Source organism: Hetaerina americana, unplaced genomic scaffold (genome assembly GCF_022747635.1).
Source record: "Hetaerina americana unplaced genomic scaffold, ioHetAmer1.1.p SCAF_10, whole genome shotgun sequence".
Classification (NCBI taxonomy): Eukaryota; Metazoa; Arthropoda; class Insecta; order Odonata; family Calopterygidae; genus Hetaerina; species Hetaerina americana.
This window is the reverse complement of record NW_027286070.1, coordinates 707,229-727,240: the sequence shown is the minus strand read 5'-3', so window position 1 is coordinate 727,240 and position 20,012 is coordinate 707,229.

Sequence of the window (20,012 nt, the reverse complement as noted above, 5' to 3'; positions counted from 1 at the left end):
AAAATATCTCATGACGTTGGTGTCTTAAAATATTTCATGGTGTTAAAATATTTAATGAAAGTGTTTCGTGTGTTGATTGTAAACATACATAGCAAGAAGTACCTGTGAATCCATTCAAAATAATTTTGAAACCCTTATTGCTTCTTGAAAACGTTTTGTTGGCGTAGCTTTCGATGAATAATATGACAGACAGCTGAATTCATTTGAAACGACAGAAGGAGGGAAAGTTGATAATTTATTTTTCCATTTTTAACATTAATCGCCCACAGATTTGTTGCCAATTTATAGCAATATATATTCGTAAAACCAAGAAATTAAAATGCGTGAATAAATACAACAATAAAAAAGTTCAGGTGCGCAAAATATTTAAAAAATTGAAAGATATGAACAAGAGGGTACTAAATTATATTTTCAGTCAGCACTATTTTAGCCAATTTAAGAGAAATGAAATATAACTCGGTTGATAAATGTGTTAGAGAAATGAGAAAACTGTTCAAGTCGTCGAAAACATCAAGTAGATGGGAGAGATGGAAAAAAGGGAATGGTTGATCAGTGATGATTCGTATGTGAAAAGTGAATGATGAATGAGTGTGGGTAAGTCGTAATGATACTCGAAAATTGATAAGCGGAAGCACTTCACAATGATCAAAGTTAAAAGGACTACCAATTAATTTAAAATCAAATCTTAGCGTGGAACTGAGTACATTTCATGAGTACGCGGAAACTGAAATTAAAATTGCATTAGCGGACTTGCCGCAAAAAAGGTGCCTTCGAATTCTACCATTTTATTATTAAAATATCTAATACTGTTATGAGTGTAAAGATTAGATATAGCTGATTATATGGGTAATCAATGGAAGGACAAATGTTTAAAAATATAAATGCAACAACGCCCGGATATCTGTGATCTCCCTGAAGTGATAGACTAAGTGAAGTGATAGACTAAGTGAAGTGAATCCCTGAAGTGATAGACTAAGAGGGACATATTTAAGCCAGGAGAAAATTATGTTCCGGTATTCACGGTTTTCCCAAATTAAGAGCGGGTGCGAGCAGTCATGGAGATCCTGTAACAGGATTTATGGTAACGAAGTAGTAGTAGTTTTTAGGGGAGGCGACCGACAGCTAAGGTCATTTGCGCCATAGGGGATGGACAGGAAAGGATGAAGGGTGGAGAGAAACCCGGCGTCGGCATTAGCCTACTCTTTACGAAAGGCGCCAAGGGGTCCGCAGTTTAACGTCCCATCCGACGGACGGCGTACTCACTCAAAGTGCCCTCCACAAAGCACCTCAAGTAGGGATCGAGATACCTCTGAAAAATATTCAACACCGCCGGGATTTGAACCCGCGCCCTCACGGTGGGAATTTATGGTAACGAAGATGTGAAAGAAGCCTGATGAGCTCATTGGTCTCTTTCAATGAAACTCAGAACCCCTACGCCCACCTAGATTTCATTGAACGCAAATGGCCATGCCATAGGATCGTCTTATTTTAACTTCATCTCTGTGCTTGGAATTTCAGTGCCTAGTTATTTCCTTTATTAAGTGATTCGATATCTTTTTCCTGCTGGAGGTTAATTTAAAATTTATTGTGGTGGATATAAAAAGAGGAATATGTGATAGATTATTCATGAAATAGAGCTGTCTACAATAACAGCTTTTTACAGTACCTAAATTTCTAGGAAAACCTAGATCACATAGAAGAAAGAGGGGACGAGGCTAGATACTTGCTAAGTTTGGTGTAATCGAAGATTGTTGGGAACAAGTTACCCAGAGTGAATAACAAGCCGAGAGGTGCTTGAGAGATTAAGGGAGGATGAAACATTATAGAAGAACGGAGTTCAGAGACGAGTAAGGATATGGAGGCATGAAGGTATCTCAAAAATATACTCTAGGGAATGGCTGATGGAGGAGGTGGTAATACGAGTATGTAGGAGGAGGAGAAGGTGAAGGCTTCGGTATCTGGTGCAAGTAAGGAAGGATGCTTCGGACAACTTCTTAGGAAGAAATGATGAGATGGGCTTAGGAAAGATGAGGGGAGACTTTTTATCCAAACCAAGTGGAGGTCTGTGTTATAACGGCTACCATCTCCAAGAAAAGTAAATGAGTCATTTCTGAGTAAACGAGCGATTTATGCTCTTTTGCCACGGTCCATTTATGTAAAATCTGAAAAATCAACTAACCCAAGATTTGGGGAAGATATCTTCTGGAAGGTTACAAGAAGTCAATGTGAAATGTTTTTTTGAGTTATGATATTGATAAAACCGATGGGAATTTCTGAGTTCATTTATCAATGTTCATTTATTTTGTTAAATTAAGAGTTTCAACTATTTTATAGTGGGTATGCGTAGATGTATTGTAACGATTATAAGGGTTTGTAAAGATATCATTTACAGTAATATCGAGGTAAAAGCTAAAAATCTCAATTAACCTTTCCAAAGTGTTTTGACTTACGAAGTCCACAGCTAGGATTTCCCAGAAATCCTTAACTCAATGGCTTATATGAGAGTGGAGGAACAAGGAGTTATCAGATTACTTAAAGAGATTTAAGCCAATAAATCTAAAAAAAGATACCAACTGGGGTGATTTAACAATTAGCTCCTAATATCGCACCATAACCCGAGGTAATATTTAATAAATCCTTAATTGAATGCTAAGTTACTGAGGGTTGGAAAGTCGCACTTGTAACGCCCATTTTTTAAAGTTGTAAGAGGGCATCCCAATAGTAACAGCCAGTGCATTCCAGTAATTACGGACCAATTTCCCTCATGTCAATTCGTTGCAAATTTTGGAACAGATTATTGCTAATTCAATAATGCGATATGCCAACTGCATAAATTTCATAGTTAACGATCAACACGGATTCAGAAAACTCGCTCATGTGAGACTTAATTGGGATTATTCATGCATGACATACTATTGGGAGAGAGTGATAGGCATATGAATAGGATATTAGGAGTTGAAAAATTTACTCGATAAGTTTATATATGGTTAACTAATGTATACATTGAAGTTCGTAGGTAGGAGCGCAATAAATGCAGTGAAATACTTTCCTTCTGAATGGGAAAAGAGGAATGTCTTTGACGGCGCTGATTCATATAGCATATGAGCAACCTCTGGTGTACCTCCGGGAAGTGTAATCGGGCCTCCCCTTTTCTTGATTATTTTTAAACGAAATGGACCACGAAGAGACATGTAAAATTATAATGTTCGTGGCTGATATGGTGTTTTACCGATCGATTAATTCAGTTTTAGTATCTCTTTAAGTGTTTTAAAATGGTGGACCTAATGGGGATCGGAATAATATCGTAAGAAATGTTTTGTAATAAATTTCTTAAAAAGATCCTTCTGAGCTGAGGATTCTGTGTACAAACTTGCTGGAGTTGACCAATAAGTGTTTGGTATTGTAAAATACCTGACCACTTATCATGGTGCTTCGGGCAAATCGGGCAAAATCTGCGGGCAAGTAAAATAAAATTGGGAATCATTGGACGCATCTCTGGCAGGAGTGAGTGTCAGATTGAGGAACGCTGGCTGTTATCACGTTCTTGTAAGGCCTCATTTATAATATACATGTAGGGATCTTACGGAAAATACTTGATTCAGTAAATTGAGAAGGTCCGACGCAGAGCAGCCCGATACGTTAAAAAATATTATGATCAAACGAAAAGTATTATAGACATACTACTAGAGTTGGGTTGGAAATCATCAGAACAAAGATGATTCAATGCTAGGTTTAACTTATTAAAGAAATAAAGAATCTATTGCTTAGGTCGGGAGATCTCTTAAATTATTCGTATTCCAACAAGCAATGATCGTTTGGATCATAACGATAAAATTCGATAAATAGACTTCAGAAGTAGTAGTCACAAGAATTTCTATTTTTTCCGGACAAAACGAGATGGTCGCTTTACAATTTGAGTTAACGACAGTTCCACTTGCCGCTCTCAACATCAAGGGATTAAATAATTTCTCTCATATGCTTGGATTTTACTCTGATCCCGAATGTTTTGTTTCCAAATCCCTTCCCATATGAACGCAATGGACTGAAATTCATCGTAGTGTAACATAAAACACTTTGTAACCGTCTTTCGTTGTGCTTTAAAAGCTACCCTTTTTCACCGATCGGCTTTCTCCGCGCGGGTAATGGCTCATGCGGTTGGCTTCCATCAGAAGGGTACCACCGTTTCTACTTGCGTGGTCAGCGGTCGGGACCTCAAATTGCATGATCGTATCTTAATTTATAATTCCCCTTCTTGCTTTCCAGTCCTGCATGACCCCTCTTGGTATGGCAGTGGTTTCTCGTATCAGTGGTTGATGTTCATTTTTATTCACTTCCTCTTTAATGTACCTAAAAAATTCTAAAGGTGGTAAAATTAACACTTATTTAAAACTTATTTTGCCACTAACATGTATATCACCATGCACGTCCTTTTCGGAGGTTATAAGTAGATATTTTATTCCCTTCCTACTACCCTGGAAACACCCTCTCTCTCCCTCATCCTTTCCCCCTTGTGCTATCACCCCAGACCTCAAAACTCTTTTGCTGATCTGGTATTTGGTTTGGTATTTGTATAGATGTATAAATCGAGTTGTTATGCCTACCATCATCAGTAAGCTCCGTTTGAACTTTTTTTATACTCTTCGTGACGTCGTACGAGCCTACTCTGTTAGGTGCTCGGCTGCTGAATAAAGAAAACCCGTTTCATGCTTTGGTGATTGATTTAGGCGTAGCTGATACCCAAGATTTTTGTTTACGTACTATAGGATACCGGAAACCACCGCCAGCACAGAGAAAGAAACTGATCCACTTAAGTACCATGTTCATGGGCGAGATCTATTCACTCTAGGGAGTTCCGTAATATAGGCATACATAAAAGGTCTCTCTCCAAGGTATTAGGAATTTTCTTTTCCTGGATAGATGGACGGACGGGCGGCAGTTTCTTTGGCTGGGTTCGAGGGAGGGGAGTCTCAGGAAAGGCATGGAGTCCGGTGGCAGTTGGCTCCCAGCCTTTGTGGAATACAGATCGTTCGTTTGCGAAACCTCTATAACTTGGCCTCTTAACGCTCCGTAATGAACTAGGAACAGCGCTCAAATTTTCAGCATCGAATTTTACGCGGAGCTGGGAAAGAGACTCATGACCTTCTCCAAGCCTAATTTGTATGCAGTTAGATTTGTAGTTCGATCCAAATGGTTTGTCTGAACGATCGGGTCCATTCGGAAGGTGGCCAGGGCAGGTTCCCTCCTCCATCTGAATCTGACCGCATTCCTCCCGGCCCTACCCATCCCGCCCGCCCCAACCTCCCTCCCTCCGCCTCCACCAACCCTCGACCCTTCTCTTCGCCCCCTCCCCACTCGCTTCTCGAGTGCTTGCCCTCGGATGCAAATCCGTGTGGAGACGGATGTGTCGCTCTGGAGAGATGTGCGCCGGCAGAAGCGCCAGCGGCCCATTTACATATTAAAATATCATCCGATATGGTTCCGACGCATGGGAAGGGATCGCATATCATTCAGCGCCACAGTAAAAGGACGCCGAGGAGTGGAGTGGGGATTGTTGAACCGTGTGAACCCCTCTTCCCCTATCCCGAACCGTGGCCCAAATCTCACTCTATAGCGGACTTTTTTTTGGCGAAGTTTCCGAAATGTGTGCAGTTGTTACGGCTCGTGCCTCGGAGGATATGGGCCGCTAGGTGGATATTGAAGGCAAAGGAGGGATGGGAGGAATCGTGGAGAGGAGAATTCAGTGCAGGGAATGTTAGAAATATTTCGTATGGGAGGGAAGATGGCTTCTTGGAGCGGGGAGATGGAGATGAAGGCATCTAAATGGGATGGGCAGTAATGGGAAGTACTACCGTATCCTCCAACCCCTACTGAGGAAGCAAGCAGCAGAGGGTGGTGCGCCTCTCGCTAAGCACTCTTTCAGCGCTATTCTGTTACTCGTTATGAGTGTGTCGTTGACCCAATGGCAAGGAATATCGTCGTATGCAACGAATATCTCTTGCTAAGAAATCCTTATATAAGCAGTAGGATTTAAATACATAGAAGACTTCGGATCAGGCGTCAATGCTTCGATTATAAACTAGCTGGCTGATAATTTCAATAGATATTCGTTTAGAATGATCGTGAACTGAAAACGTCCGCCAACCTGTCTTACCACCTGGCAGAATAACAACAATTAACAAATATTTATGGTGAGGAGCGGGCCATCGGATGGCCCTCAAAATCGCTTATCCGCTGAGGTCTTTGAGCTCTATATTTTGTGGATGGAAGCAAGAGTAGGCCTCGGGAAATTTATGGCAAAAGTTTCCTTTAATAATAAGTAAAAATGATGATTCAAACCTCTAAATCGTACTTTCACTAGGAAAAAGCGTGTACACAATTGAAATCGAAAGTAGAGCAACTGATACAGAATTGAAACGAACGCCCTTTTAAATACACATTTCGTATTGTATATCCAAAACCGGAGTATATGATACTATATTCTAAGATTTTAATTTTATAAGGATACGTTCAATTTCTATTATCCTCTTCATAGTAATTTGTCGGAGAGTGTATTCTCCCTAAATATGATTACCTTCATTGTTATTTCCTCTATAAATATTTTTCACGCGTATTCAAAGGTGAAATCGTTCATTTGACAAAATATTTGAGCTCGGGCTTGAGTATGGGAATTGTGAAAACTAATTAAGACATTTTTTTTTAACAACTACGGAGCTTTTGTTTAATAGTTTGAAGCTGGCACCCCTTTGGAAGTATTATGCGTGTAGTTTACACCATAGAATATAATTATTGATTTGACGATAATCGGTGTAAAAATACATTAAGTCTGTCCGTCCTCTCCGTTTGCAGTATATTTTCTAGTTGCAGTTCCGTTTCTAGGAAAGAGATGATTGTTTGGGTAATTATTCAAGGGAATTATTTTAATGGAGGGCTCTGTAAGGCAAAGAAATATAGTTTCAATTAATTTTCATCATTTCAATGCGATATATTAGTCTGTATCACGCTACGCAATGAAGAAAGCCTTCTTAAAAGACTATAAAACTCATTCCCTAATGCGTGCAAAGCGCTCGGTGAAATATTACTTTTTTTAAGCTTATAAAAACCACGTTTCACAATCGTTAATTCAGGTAGAGTAAAATTTTCTACTTTATAGTTCCATTACTAGCGCTCTCCCTCTTCTATTTTCTCTTATTTATAAATGACAGGAGTTAGAATAAAGGTGTTAAGTATGCAATTAAGAGGAAATAGAATTTGACACCATAGGGCGTGAATAAAAAAAATCACAGTTATCAACCCGAAGGTCCTTTTGATGGGTGAGAGTAGAGCTCACCCAATACCAAGCCCAGCGGCGTGTTAAATTCACACATTAGGTTACGGGGGCCATTTACTTTCCCTGTGCCGCATATGGTTTCCCAGGAAGTTCTGCTACCCAACAAATCGCACAGCGTGCGTGAAGCTGAGGTTATCCAGAGGCATCCCTAGGAATCGATCCTGAGTCCTCAGTGCAGGTCCTCTATGCACTGGACTACTTATTCTCTAGGCGTAAATGTTGCAGTTAAATTACCATGATGCCATAGAAGATGACTACCAGAGAAACTGACTTGGATAATTACCCCCTCGAATCAACGTGAATGCTTTTAGTTTTTTACTATGCATTGAGTGTATACCGTATCTCAAGACGAGGGCATTACTCAAACCTACAATAGACGCATCTACTGTCAGAAGAAAGATTTCTTGGGGAATATTTTCAACCCATAGTTGTAAATCTGAGACGCAATCGGTTTTGGAAGTAATTTATTTTGTCTAATTGGATTTTTTGCCGCAGATTTTGCATAAAAGGTAGCCTAGTCCAAAGTATTGCAAATTTAAGAAAATTACCGCCCGGATGTGAATAATGAGGAGCTTTTTCAAAAATTAAAATTTACCTTCCAACAGCATCATCTATTATTCAGGAAATGATTTAGTTCTCTTGTTCCGACTTAAAATCAGGAATAATGAACTCGCAACCTACGCTTTATTTTTGAGACTCAGTATGAACGCTCACAACGGAAACTAATATTAGAGCCATTAAAAGAGCATCAACTTCTTCCTGTGCATCACGGAATAATCCGATTACCGTGTTTGTTATTACGTTAGTAGTGCGTGCCCACATTACTCCCTGCTGTTTTCCCCCCCTACGACGCTCTGATAGTTTGCTTTTTTTACCAATCAAAATCCTAAAAACTAATTGGATGGAGATTAAAATGCAGCACGAGGCACGGCGATGCTGCGCTAGTACTTTTGCGGTGTCCTTGAACCTTATTCATTAAAAAACCTTTGGCGTTCTGCAGTATTTCTAAAGTAAAACAAGGGAATGGACGCGTTAATACAACAACGGATACAGTAACTTACAGATGCGCGCGTGGGAACAAGGAGTTTTTCCATATTCACTTGCGTTGTTTGTCATTTTTCAACGATGTTTATGTTTCAATTTTTTGGAATTTCCCCATTGTGGAAGGGTAAAGGAAAGGAAATCACATTCCTATATCTCTGATACGCCAAAGGGGAACTTTATTTCCACGAACTGGGTTTCAACATGATTATGACACCTAAAGATGACACGGCTTGACGGGCCGTGTAATTAATTCACCATTCTCAAAAAGAAAAGTGTCATTTCCATTTTTCACTCCACGTTTCCGGATGAGTAGGTATATCATGGCTCTTAAGGAAAATGTTGTGTCACACAATTATATGCATTGGGAATGCGTAAATGACGAGTGATAATTGATGCACAAATATATCCAAACAACCTTGCGGTGGTTTGCAGCATAGGGTATACGTATTGACTATTTGGAAAAGGTTCGACAAATCTTTTGATTTACGATCGGAATGGAATAAAACGTAATAATAATAATTACCGAGCAGGGACATTTTGAGATGAAAACAATTAAAAATTGATTTGAGGGTGAAAAAATAAATTCCGTTTTTTACCCTTTAAGATGTTCGCGGGCCTAAGCTTATATTTTAGCTCGCAAACCTCCGCAACACTGCTACTATGATTTTCTAAAGTAAAACCTTTACTTTAGAAAGTTCTACATAACTCTCAATGAAGAGAGAGATAACATTTTTGGCCTCCCACATTGATTGTCTCGGTGGGCCGAGGCATTGCACTTTTGCCATTTCTACACTTCCGATCAATGGGAGCATCGGGCACAAACCGAAATATTAATGGCTGAGGACGTATATCTGTCGATCGTGGAGGTGAAAGGAAGATAACAACAGAGCCACCCGCCAATTTTTTCAAGGCTATAGTGAGAGGGAGAGAGCCTGTGCCTTTCATTTCTCCAAATTCACAGATAACTTCGTCGGGGACGCCGTCGTTCAATCAATAAGGGCCGCGCGAGTGGAGAGTATTAAGGGGGTTGGGAGTCGAGGGAACACGAAGGGGCAGAGGGTTTGGGTACGAAGAGAGAGGGTGGGGCGTGTGAAATGGAGAATGGTGGTTATCGGCGGGGATGGTGCGATGATCCGGAGCGAACGTATTGAAGTATTCGATGCATTGTATTTCAGGAATGACCCGAAGTGCGTCACTCTCCAACGAGCAACGGCATGGAGGGCGGGATGGGGTTTTAATCCGCAGAAGGTGAATGGGGGACGGCAACGATTCAGATGTGAATCACTTTCGGCCCCCGCTCCACCGTATACCGGGGAGGGGGGGGCAAGGGGATTGGCGGTGCATTGTGGTGCCGCGGGAGACGTCGTGCAGAGGGAGGGGGGAGGCGTCGCCGGCGCGCGCGTTTGCCTCCGGGCTGTGAATTAGACACGCGCGGGAAGGTGGGGGGAAGCGTGGTGTGTGCTCGTGTGCCTGCAAATTCAGAAATGGATCGCCGTTCTTTGGTGAGCGTGATATGGATAGTGATAATAAATTTTCACGAGGTATTTTCGTCTCGGATGATAAGGGCGAACCGCAGGAAGCCCATCCGGGTTATCCAATCACAAGTCATCAATCAATAAGAATTGGGGGGAGGGATTGGGGTGGGGTCGAGCGAAAGGATCGGAAGAAGTAGAGGTGTTATTAGGAAGGGGAAGGGGGCAGGTTACCTGTGGGGGGGGGGAGTGGCGAGGGCTTTTCCCAAGATATCGGTTTGGGCTTTATTTAACATATCAACTCCGGAGGCGGAATTAAGTCCCATGGTCCCCGTCCAATCAGGCGGCAGATATTGCATCCCCATGACGACGGCTATGGCCCGAAGAGGGTGTAGGGGAAGGGGTAACGTGGACGGGAGAGCGGGGAGGCGACGCAAAGGGAGGGGGAGGAGGTTTTGGGGGTGGAGGTACTGCAACCACTAAATGCTCTTCAATCAGAGTCCACCCCCGTCCTCTCTCCCCATCCCCGTCAACATCCTCCCCACCCCCTCTCCTCTCTCTGTGTCGTATGTCCCTCGAGAGGGAACGGGCCCTTACCCCCCACCTCTTCCCCGTTCACCCTACCTCTCTATATCTCCCCCTACCCCTCACCCGTGGTCACGTGCGTGGCCGAGTGGGGAGAGGGGGGTAACATGCATTGCTTGGGTGTCCATAATTGATTGACAAAGGTAGAGTTGATTTTTTAAAATAATGTAATAAAATTTAATGAAAGAAGTTAATGTGGAGCCTAGCCTTATTTTGGATCCGATAAGTGGCATTCGAGTAAAGAATATGGGGGTTAGTTAGGGGTTTTAATAGGTTATTCGTCTTTGGGACAATGGAGAACAAGGAAAGACTATTGGGTACAAGGAAAGATTATTGGGTACAAGGAAAGATTATTGGGTTCAAGGAAACTAATATGAGGTTTTTAAATGTCGTGGAGGAATAAAGAAGGTTGGAAGTTGCTTAGATCTGAAATATGCCATAATATTACATTTATTAAGTGGGCTAGTTTAATGGTGGTAACGAACATACAGTTATATTAGTTAACTCATCAATTTCAATGATCAATAACCCTTGGTCGGTTACTACGAGGGTCATCCGGAAAGTAGTACCCGTTCGTGCCGCATGAAGTGCTGACGACGCGAGTAGCCGCTGGACGAGGTCAGATAGCTTCAGTGGCTTGTCTGCCTTCTCTGAGCCAAGTTGCGTGACGCTAGCATTGCCTGTGTTGTTTCTGTGATTGTTTACAATGTTTAAAAAAATTGAGAACGCCGCCAGTTGTGAAGTGAGGGCAGTGATTAAATTCCTCAATGCAAGAAAAGTTCGCCCATGTGATATTCATCGCCAATTAAAGGAGGTGTATGGAGACAATGTTCTGGACGAGTCGTCTGTTCGGCGGTGGTGTCGCAACTTCAACATGGGGAGGGGGAACACACACGACGATGAGCGTTCGGGGAGACCGTCTGTCATTACAGACCAACTGGTGAGCTCAGTTGACGAATTCGTGAGGAACGATCGGCGCGTCACAATTGATGACATCTGTGAGCATTTTCCCAATGTTTCTCGAACAATTGTTCATGAAATTGTTAAACACCATCTGCATTATGCAAACATTTGTGCAAGATGGGTCCCTCGCGTATCTCAATGAGCTGGCGGCGAAGGACTATGCAGCAGGAATACAGAAACTTGTCACACGTTATGACAAATGCCTTAATTTGCTTGGAGATTATGTTGAGAAGTAGTTTAAAGTATCCTCTTTGAAATAAAATTTTTTATGTTTGTTAATATTTACTTTTGTGTCTTTATTTCATGAACGGGTACTACTTTCCGGATGACCCTCGTATGTCATTATATCAACATAATATAATATGTCAATTTATATAAAAATATTCACCAACATATGGAAAAAAGGTAATCAGTTATTTTTATCATTTCATTATAAAATTTTTTTTCAGGCCATGGCCCTGAGAAAGAAATCAAGAGAATAAAGAATACGTAGGCCGAGAAAATATAGAAATGCATTGGGATGCCGAAGGTCGTAGATGTAGAGAGAATATTGGGTAAACGGGATTAAGGAAGAAAGAGAATACGCAATAGGAAGGGAATGAAGACATAGAGATTTTAATGAATGAGTTGGCATATAAGGGAAAAAAGACATAGTTCAACCGAAAGACACTTGATTTTTGATTTTGGGGAGCGTCCAAAATTTACTTAAAATAGAAATTACCAGCAATTTAGATAATTATAACCTGTTTGCAGAATTTTTCATAGATAAACCACTGTTTTCACTGTAATTAAAATTTCTTAGACGAGCTTAATCACGTAACGTAAATGATTTAAAATCTTCTGAAATCCATTTTCTCAAATAACATGCTAAAATTCAATGATATATTTAATAATACATATTGATGAGTCATGGTATTTTAGAACATTAAGCAATGCTTTCCATTTTTACTGGATGTTCTCTTATTGTTAATAGGACTACATCCAATTAAATGTTCTCTCAAAAACGTCTTTTGAATGTTTGCAGTTAATGAGATTTTCTAGGTGCTCGGACAGTATTATTATCATTTCTCCTAGTTGTGGTGTGTTGCTAAGCAACTCGTGCTTCAATCGAATGTTCTGTGTTAGTAACATTTTTATCACCGGTGAGCAAGGTATAGGCACATTATTGTTTGCAGGAATTTAATGTGGCATTAACTTTTTGATGGGTCCATGTGTCATACTCAACTTTTCTAAGATACACTTAATGCTGTACTGAACACTGTTACCAAATACTGCTAATAACTGCTTTTCACAATCATCATTAATCTCAGGGACATTTAGTCGTTCATAGAACTCTTTGTAAACGAAATCTTTGTTTGAAACAATACGCATATTAAGTTTGTATATATAATATTACATATGCATACTATATAAATATAAACTTAACTATAAACACATTAGCAAACCCATAGGTCGGTATGGTAGGTAATGATATAGTTCACCCAGTACGAAGCCCGACGGCGTGTGAAATCCATACATCATGGTAGGAGAGTCAGTTCCTTTCCCTGTGCCGGTTATGGTTCCCCGGAAAGATCTGGTACCCATGTACAGAGAGGCTTGCCCAGGAATCGAAACCGGGCCCTCTGGTCAGTAGTCCAACGCTCTACCTCTAGACTTCCGCGACCCCCCCACACGCACACATACGCGTGTGTGTGGGGGTCGCGGAAGACTATATATTATATATATATATATATATATATATATATATATATATATATATATATATATATATATATATATATATAATATAACACAAATAGAAAAGAATAGAAACATTTAAAAGAACACTCACACGGCAAATTGTTCGAGCTTTCGGCCCTCTCAGAGGCCTTCTTCAAGAGAGTCTCTCTTGAAGAAGGCCTCTGAGAGGGCCGAAAGCTCGAACAATTTGCCGTGTGAGTGTTCTTTTAAATGTGTCTATTCTTTTCTATTTGTGTTATATTGTGTCAACCCATTATTGTGCCGCTCGTGTGAGTTTTTCCGTACAATCGTAATACATATATAATATATATGTATATATTATGCATATTATTTATATTAGTTCTACGTTTACATATTAGCGCTACAATACGAATAATTTTTTCCATGGAGTAATTGCGTTTATTTCATTGTATTTCATGATGACTTTTATTTCATGTTTTAGAATTTTTAAATCAACCTTAAAAATTTGAAACTGAGGTGAATTCTAAACAATTTATAATTTATATCATCCAAGTTTACTAATTCTATTAAACTTGGTGTTCTGATCAATGTAACCGTAAGAAATTTGTGAACCTTACTTTTACGCTTATTACCTAGATTTATAAAATGTCCTCAAATGTACTAATAGTCATTTTTTTTCTTTCAGGTAAGTGAGAGAATTTGACCTGGCGGGCGTAAAGTCTGATTTGGTGAGTCTCTGGCTATTGCTATTTATATATTTGATACTGAATGAAATTTCCGGTGATTAAACCCTCCCTTATAATAAACCTAGAATATTGCTGCTATTTGTCATGCGGGACACGACCGACAGCTACGATCATTTGCACCGTTTTGCCTGGGTGTGGAATTCGGTGTAGCGTGGTCAGGGGATGGAGGAAGAATGCAGAGAAACCCTTGGTCTGAATCAGCCTACTTTCAAAGATAGGCATCCACAGGGGTCCACGGTTTAATGTCCCAAACGATGGACAGCGTACTCTTATAAAATCTTGCCAATTCCGAGATACGAACCCGTACCCTCGGAGTGGGAAGTCAGTTCACAGCCAACGGACTGCCTCGATCCCCTCCAAGTCCCAATCCTTCAGTGTAGGAAGTTTCCCCTAATATTTGCATTTTATTTTTATGCAAAAAAATCAAATCCTTCTAATCAAATCACTTTTCTAATTTGATACGAGCGCAAGATAATGTCAAAATGTCAAATTTCTATTGAGCCTTAAAACCAAGCTGCAAATATTTCTAAGAATATTGTTAGGGTCACAAGTTGTAGGCATGGCATGTAGTTTTATATGATTAAACTTTATCATATTCTTTTCCAGTTCTACCCAGTCATAAGTCAGGTATCTAGGTTTTCGTTGGCGGAATAAATCAATTAAAGGTGTACTCTGCTCAGCTCATGCAAAATTCGGAGAAATTCCTAACATTTGCTCTGTTGTATTCCATTTTCCGGTTGTTGTTGACGATGTCATCGGGGGTGAATTTGGAAGGAATCCCTCCGCTCCCAGTCTTGAACTATCCCGGAAGCTCTTGTTTTCCGCCTTTTCGAAATCGCGCCATTGAGGCAGACGACCTAACCACGCCACCATTCCACCCGCCCTTAGGCCTGTGGATGAAATAAAAATGCTAACTGCATTGTACACACTTTTTCAACTTCGCAGTAGGACTTTGTTTTTTAAATACCAATGACCAATCTTCTAGGATTGATTCGTAGTTGCTTTCCATCATTTTTGCTTAGGTTTGCTTATGTTGTCAAAATTTCTCGCAATTTAGAACATTGTTTTGCACATCGGTGTCTGGTTGGAATTCACTGAACTTTAATGTCGTGTGGACGGATGTTGGAACAACTGCAAAAAAATAAAAGGGAAGTTTTAATCGATCAGTCTCCATATGTACCTGTATTCCTGCATGGTTCGAGTGAAAAACGATTTCTTGGGTCTTTTCATTTAGTACATATTTTCTTGAGCTTTGCGTCTTCAACCTGACTTTTTAATGTACGAGATATGATAAATATGATATCGCACATTCGATATACCGGATTTTAATTGACATCCCGAGGTTAGATGTTTGATTGAAATATTTGCGATTAACTCAAGTCACCCGCTAGTCTCTAGGAATGCCAATTCTATATTTAGCACGAATTTTTCTGTGCTTAACGTTCTTTGGTATGCCAGTGTCGTGTGGGACCAAACATATGGGAAGTAATTTTGAACCGGGTTGCAGATTAGTACCTCTCCTTTACAAAGCGTGAAAGACCCGAAACTTTAAACTGAAAAGAATAATGACGCCCTCTTATATAGGTTGTTCGGTTTTCAGTTAGTCTCTTCGGTCCAGTGTTTGTTGTTGGGTGCTGATTCTCTTTTAGACAGTGCTTTTCTCCTGGTGAAGAAACTAAGGGCTTCGTCAATGTCTTTGGTAATCATTGATCTGCCCACACAAGTGTCGATTGTAATTTTGATTGAAACTGGGAATTTTCGACGATGGTTTGCTCCCGAGAGAGGATATCCTATAGGTGGGAAAAACTTAATAAGAAGACTAGATTGGTAGCTCGACTGGATTGGGAATCATTAAGCAACCGAAGTTTGAGCTATAGAATCATGTTATCATGCATTAAAAACGCATATGTTTCATTATTCGAAATCAATTTATAACCTAGTTATATTTCATGGTTTGTCTAAAAAGTATCGGGAAATAAGATTTATTTCAGATATTGTTGCAACTCTTCAACAGTTTTGCAAATTTCATTCCTTCAGCGTCGAGACAATTTTGCCTGTGGCTTTTCCACGACTAGAAGGTTCCCTAGTACGGGGATTCCAGAAGGTCCCTAAGGGTCAAGCTTCCTTGACGGCAGTTACGGTCCCATGGCGGTGTCCTTTGAGGGTGGATTTTAATTTTTGGAATGGGAAATAATCTGTTGGTGCCAAAGTCGGGACTGTAATGTAGTTGAGGAATCATCGCAACGTTGTAGAAGAAAGTCTTTGTTAACAGACACTTGACTCTTGCTTTCGTTCGGCTGTCAATACCTCCAGGACAAGTTAGACGCAGATTTTTGCATCGCCAAATTTTCAGTGATAATGATGTGCACTGTCGTATTTTCAATGCCAGTACGATCTGCGATTAAGCGTACACTTTAACTGACGGTCTGAATTTGAACGGCACTTCATGCACGCGTCAGAACAAATGCTCACCCATACTTTTTATACAAACCTTAAATGCCAGGAGATATCATGGATATCAGTGAGATATTTCCCTCGAGTGACCAGAAAAATGCCAATGAAGTCGGTCAAGGAATATTTTTGTACACTTGGTAGCCCAGCTCAATGCCATTATTTTACTCTCATTGCATTAAGGACAATAATAGTACTCGTAATAGCTCCCGTGGGCATTAATAATAGTTGACTCAGAGATACTTATGATTATTTCCGTCAATGGGTTGAGTTTTACGGCGACCCGGTTGATCATTAACTGTTTAGTAATTTGACATGTGAGCATGCCATATTGTGCAACATTCATATCTGAAGAGGAATGAATGAATACCGCACACTTAAGTCAGCTCTTTACTCTGTAGGCAGGTCTGACAAACCATGCATGTATTTTCTTGTGATATGGCCTGCGCGGGGGAAAGAGAATAGGGGAAAATTGTGGAGTCCTCCGTGCGGGCCTCAGACAAGCGCAAAATGGCGTGGGTGTAAATCACTGTTGAGATTCGCAATCCCGGGAAGGTGATGAGCGAACTGTGTCGTGAGGGGTTTGCTCGGCTGATCCTCTCCCGTCGAATCTCGGGCCGTGGTGTGCTCGGGAGGAGGTTGGGAGGAGGTAGAGAAGAGGGAGGGGGGAGGTAGGGGGGGATATTTGCAGGGGTGAGGACTTACATCATCTGTACGCGAAATCCCGCAATCCGTGTGGCATGAGGTGTTAGGATGACAGCCCTGAACAAAAGATGAATGGTATCGGTAAAGGGGAGAAATGATTGAATGCGTCAGTACCGCTCTAACTTTTTGTTCTCTGTGCGGCCAAGAATGAATGCACGGCGTAAAAAAGACTGGCTTTGGGCGAGCTCATGACTTTTTCCATTTGAATTTACTCTTAATGACCAAAAATTAGGAGGGAATTTTTCAATCAGCGGTAACATTATGGTGGCCTATTAAAAGTTTACCTTTGTGTCTCTTCATGGTGATTATTCAAGGGATTATTCTCAAACTATTCCCCAACTATATTTTAATTTTTAATACTTGGATTTTAGTGAGATTTTTCTAGGTTTGAATTTATTTCGGGTCCCGAAAGTAGGTCATGCGGCTCCAAAAAACGGAATTCCGTTGTTACTAAATTCATAAGTGCCAAGAAATATTCTAAAAATCTGCAGAAGAAAAACTATTAATGTTTTTCTTGCAAAATGCAAATCATTTAGAGCGAATTAAGAAAATTTTACACTTTATCCAGATAATGGTTTGCCTCACACTAGTGAGTCATTTCTTTCATATTTATTAGAAGAAAATACTGTTGAGACATACTCGTATGTATCAGTTGACGTATAAATAGTTTCCGGACCTCCCGCAATTTTAAAATGTGTATTATTGTGGAGTGCCACTATCAGCAAAGAGGTTTGAATATTTTTCAGCTTTATTTTTACGGCGCCTATGACATAGTTGAAAATTGCCCGAAATTCCAATTTCTTGGAGTAAATTATGGCTAGAATCTCACAATTATACCTACTTATCGAAATTACTCACTGCTCGGGTTAATAGTTCTTGATATATTGTGCCCCAAAAAATGCCATCTGAAAGCAGGCACAGTTTTAGAGATATCATTTCGCATATAGTCAAAACGACCTCAGGCAAATTATTCTTAACATTCCGAAGTCGAAATTTTATCATGGCATTGATAATTATTTTTCCTGTGCAAGAAAAGAAGGATATTAAAAAAACAAATCCTATAATATATCCAAACGATATTTACTCTTTCTCTCCCTCAAAAGTCATCATCCAAAAGGCCTACCTACTTAATTATTGGGTCCCTCGTAATATTAGTTACTATTTCGTTCACGATGAAAAAGGAACGCTTAGCACTTTTGTGATGGCTAAAATCAAACGTGGAATTTTATTGGCCCAGCTTCTTGCCGTTCTTGATATTTTATCGTAATTTTGTCCAGGAAGTACAAAAATCAGAAGATTCCATCTCTGGAGAAAGAAACACTTACCGCTTGGGGAATGGAGTTTTAGGGAAACTTCCTCGCGAGCCGCGGTCTCCTAGAAAGAAGCTAATAATAATGGTGCGATATATCATTCCCATTTAGTCGGAGGAAGAGAGGGGCGGGAGAGGGAGGAAGGGGGGCTGGAGGGAAGAGACCTGTGAGATGAGACAGAATGTACTCCCTTCTATTTGTCTTACCGAGAGGAGAAGAATGAAGGTGTGCCCCTTCGAGCATGCATGTACATCATGTATTGCTTCAAACATAACCTTATGAAATCTACAGATATTGAATTGAAACACGAGTTTTTAGTTATCCCACACAACATTTATTTGGATACTGACATTTGGATATTTAATTAAACGTGGAATAACCTAGTATACGTAATTCAATGCAATTTTTTAATCATTGTCAGTATTACTTACCGATCTAGATTATTTCACCATTATTATTAATAAAATAGCAAAAAGGGTACTTTCCGATAAAATGGATCCATGATTGAATCTTTATCTCCACTCTTTCAATTTTCAGAGTTCGAGTAGTTATGTGACTCTGCGTGTCCTTTTCTGGAAATATTTGTGAAAATATTAGATTGTATATTTATGTTCTCCGATGCCCACGTAAATCGCCATTCTCTGATCATCATAGGCGAGTTATCCCATTTTTGGTTAATGAAAGTTCTGAGCACCACTTGCATTTCGCATGAACTTTAGTTTGGCATGCCTCTTTGCCTCTATTCATGACGTCCCGAAAGTCAGTTTTATTAATTTTTCTTCGCCACGTGACTAACATCCATTATAGTTCGTCCGTAGTCTTCCTCTTTGTCCAACTTCTTTTGTCAATACGTCTTCATACCACGTCTGGCAAGCTTGCGATCTACTCTTACCTTCTTGTCTAAAAGACCCAGTTTTGGATTTCGTAGCTCTAACTTCCGTATTAAACCCTTAAATAATCGTTTCTTTTGATCTTTACTTAGCGTTCCTTTAATCAGTAGCTTTTCTTTTGCAAACTTTTCTTTGCCCAAAGCCCTTCTCTTATTCTCTCAACTTCTGCACCCGTTTTGTCTACAAAAACCACCCAATCCGTGAACTACTCCATCTATTGTCGTTCAATTCCTACTTTAATATTTAAATCATCATTGTTCAGCTTTCCTCGATGATTGTCTTCGTTCTTCTAGCAGTGGCCCTTAACTGCTTCTGAAATTCGTATTATACCTAGCCTGCCTTTTATATTTCCTTGGCTGTCTGACTAAATGATGCTTACTGTTCAAACGCAACTTGATAATTCACCAATCTGCACACTTTACTTGCTTTTTGAAACCATTCTGGTTTCCTTTGTATGAAAGTCAAGAAGCACCGGCAATAACGGACAACCCATCCTTTCTCGTCTGAATATCCCTACCCTGCTCAATTTTCCCTCTGCCACCTTCACTTATCCATCTTGTCTTGCATAGTTTTGTATTTTGCTCATGTAATCAATAATTTCATTTATTTTATAATATATGTCCTAATTGATTGATAATATCTCAGCGTCGGACTCCATCCTCCCCCTTCCACTTAACACGCCAGTTGTCCAGGAAATCCAATGTGGCGGCTGCAGTTCACTCCACGTTTCTCCTTCCGAGAGCTCTGGTTCACATCCCGGCTCGGTGGAGGTCTCTTTCCTCAGTTTCTGATTGAATTCTACGTGAAAGGCACCGAAA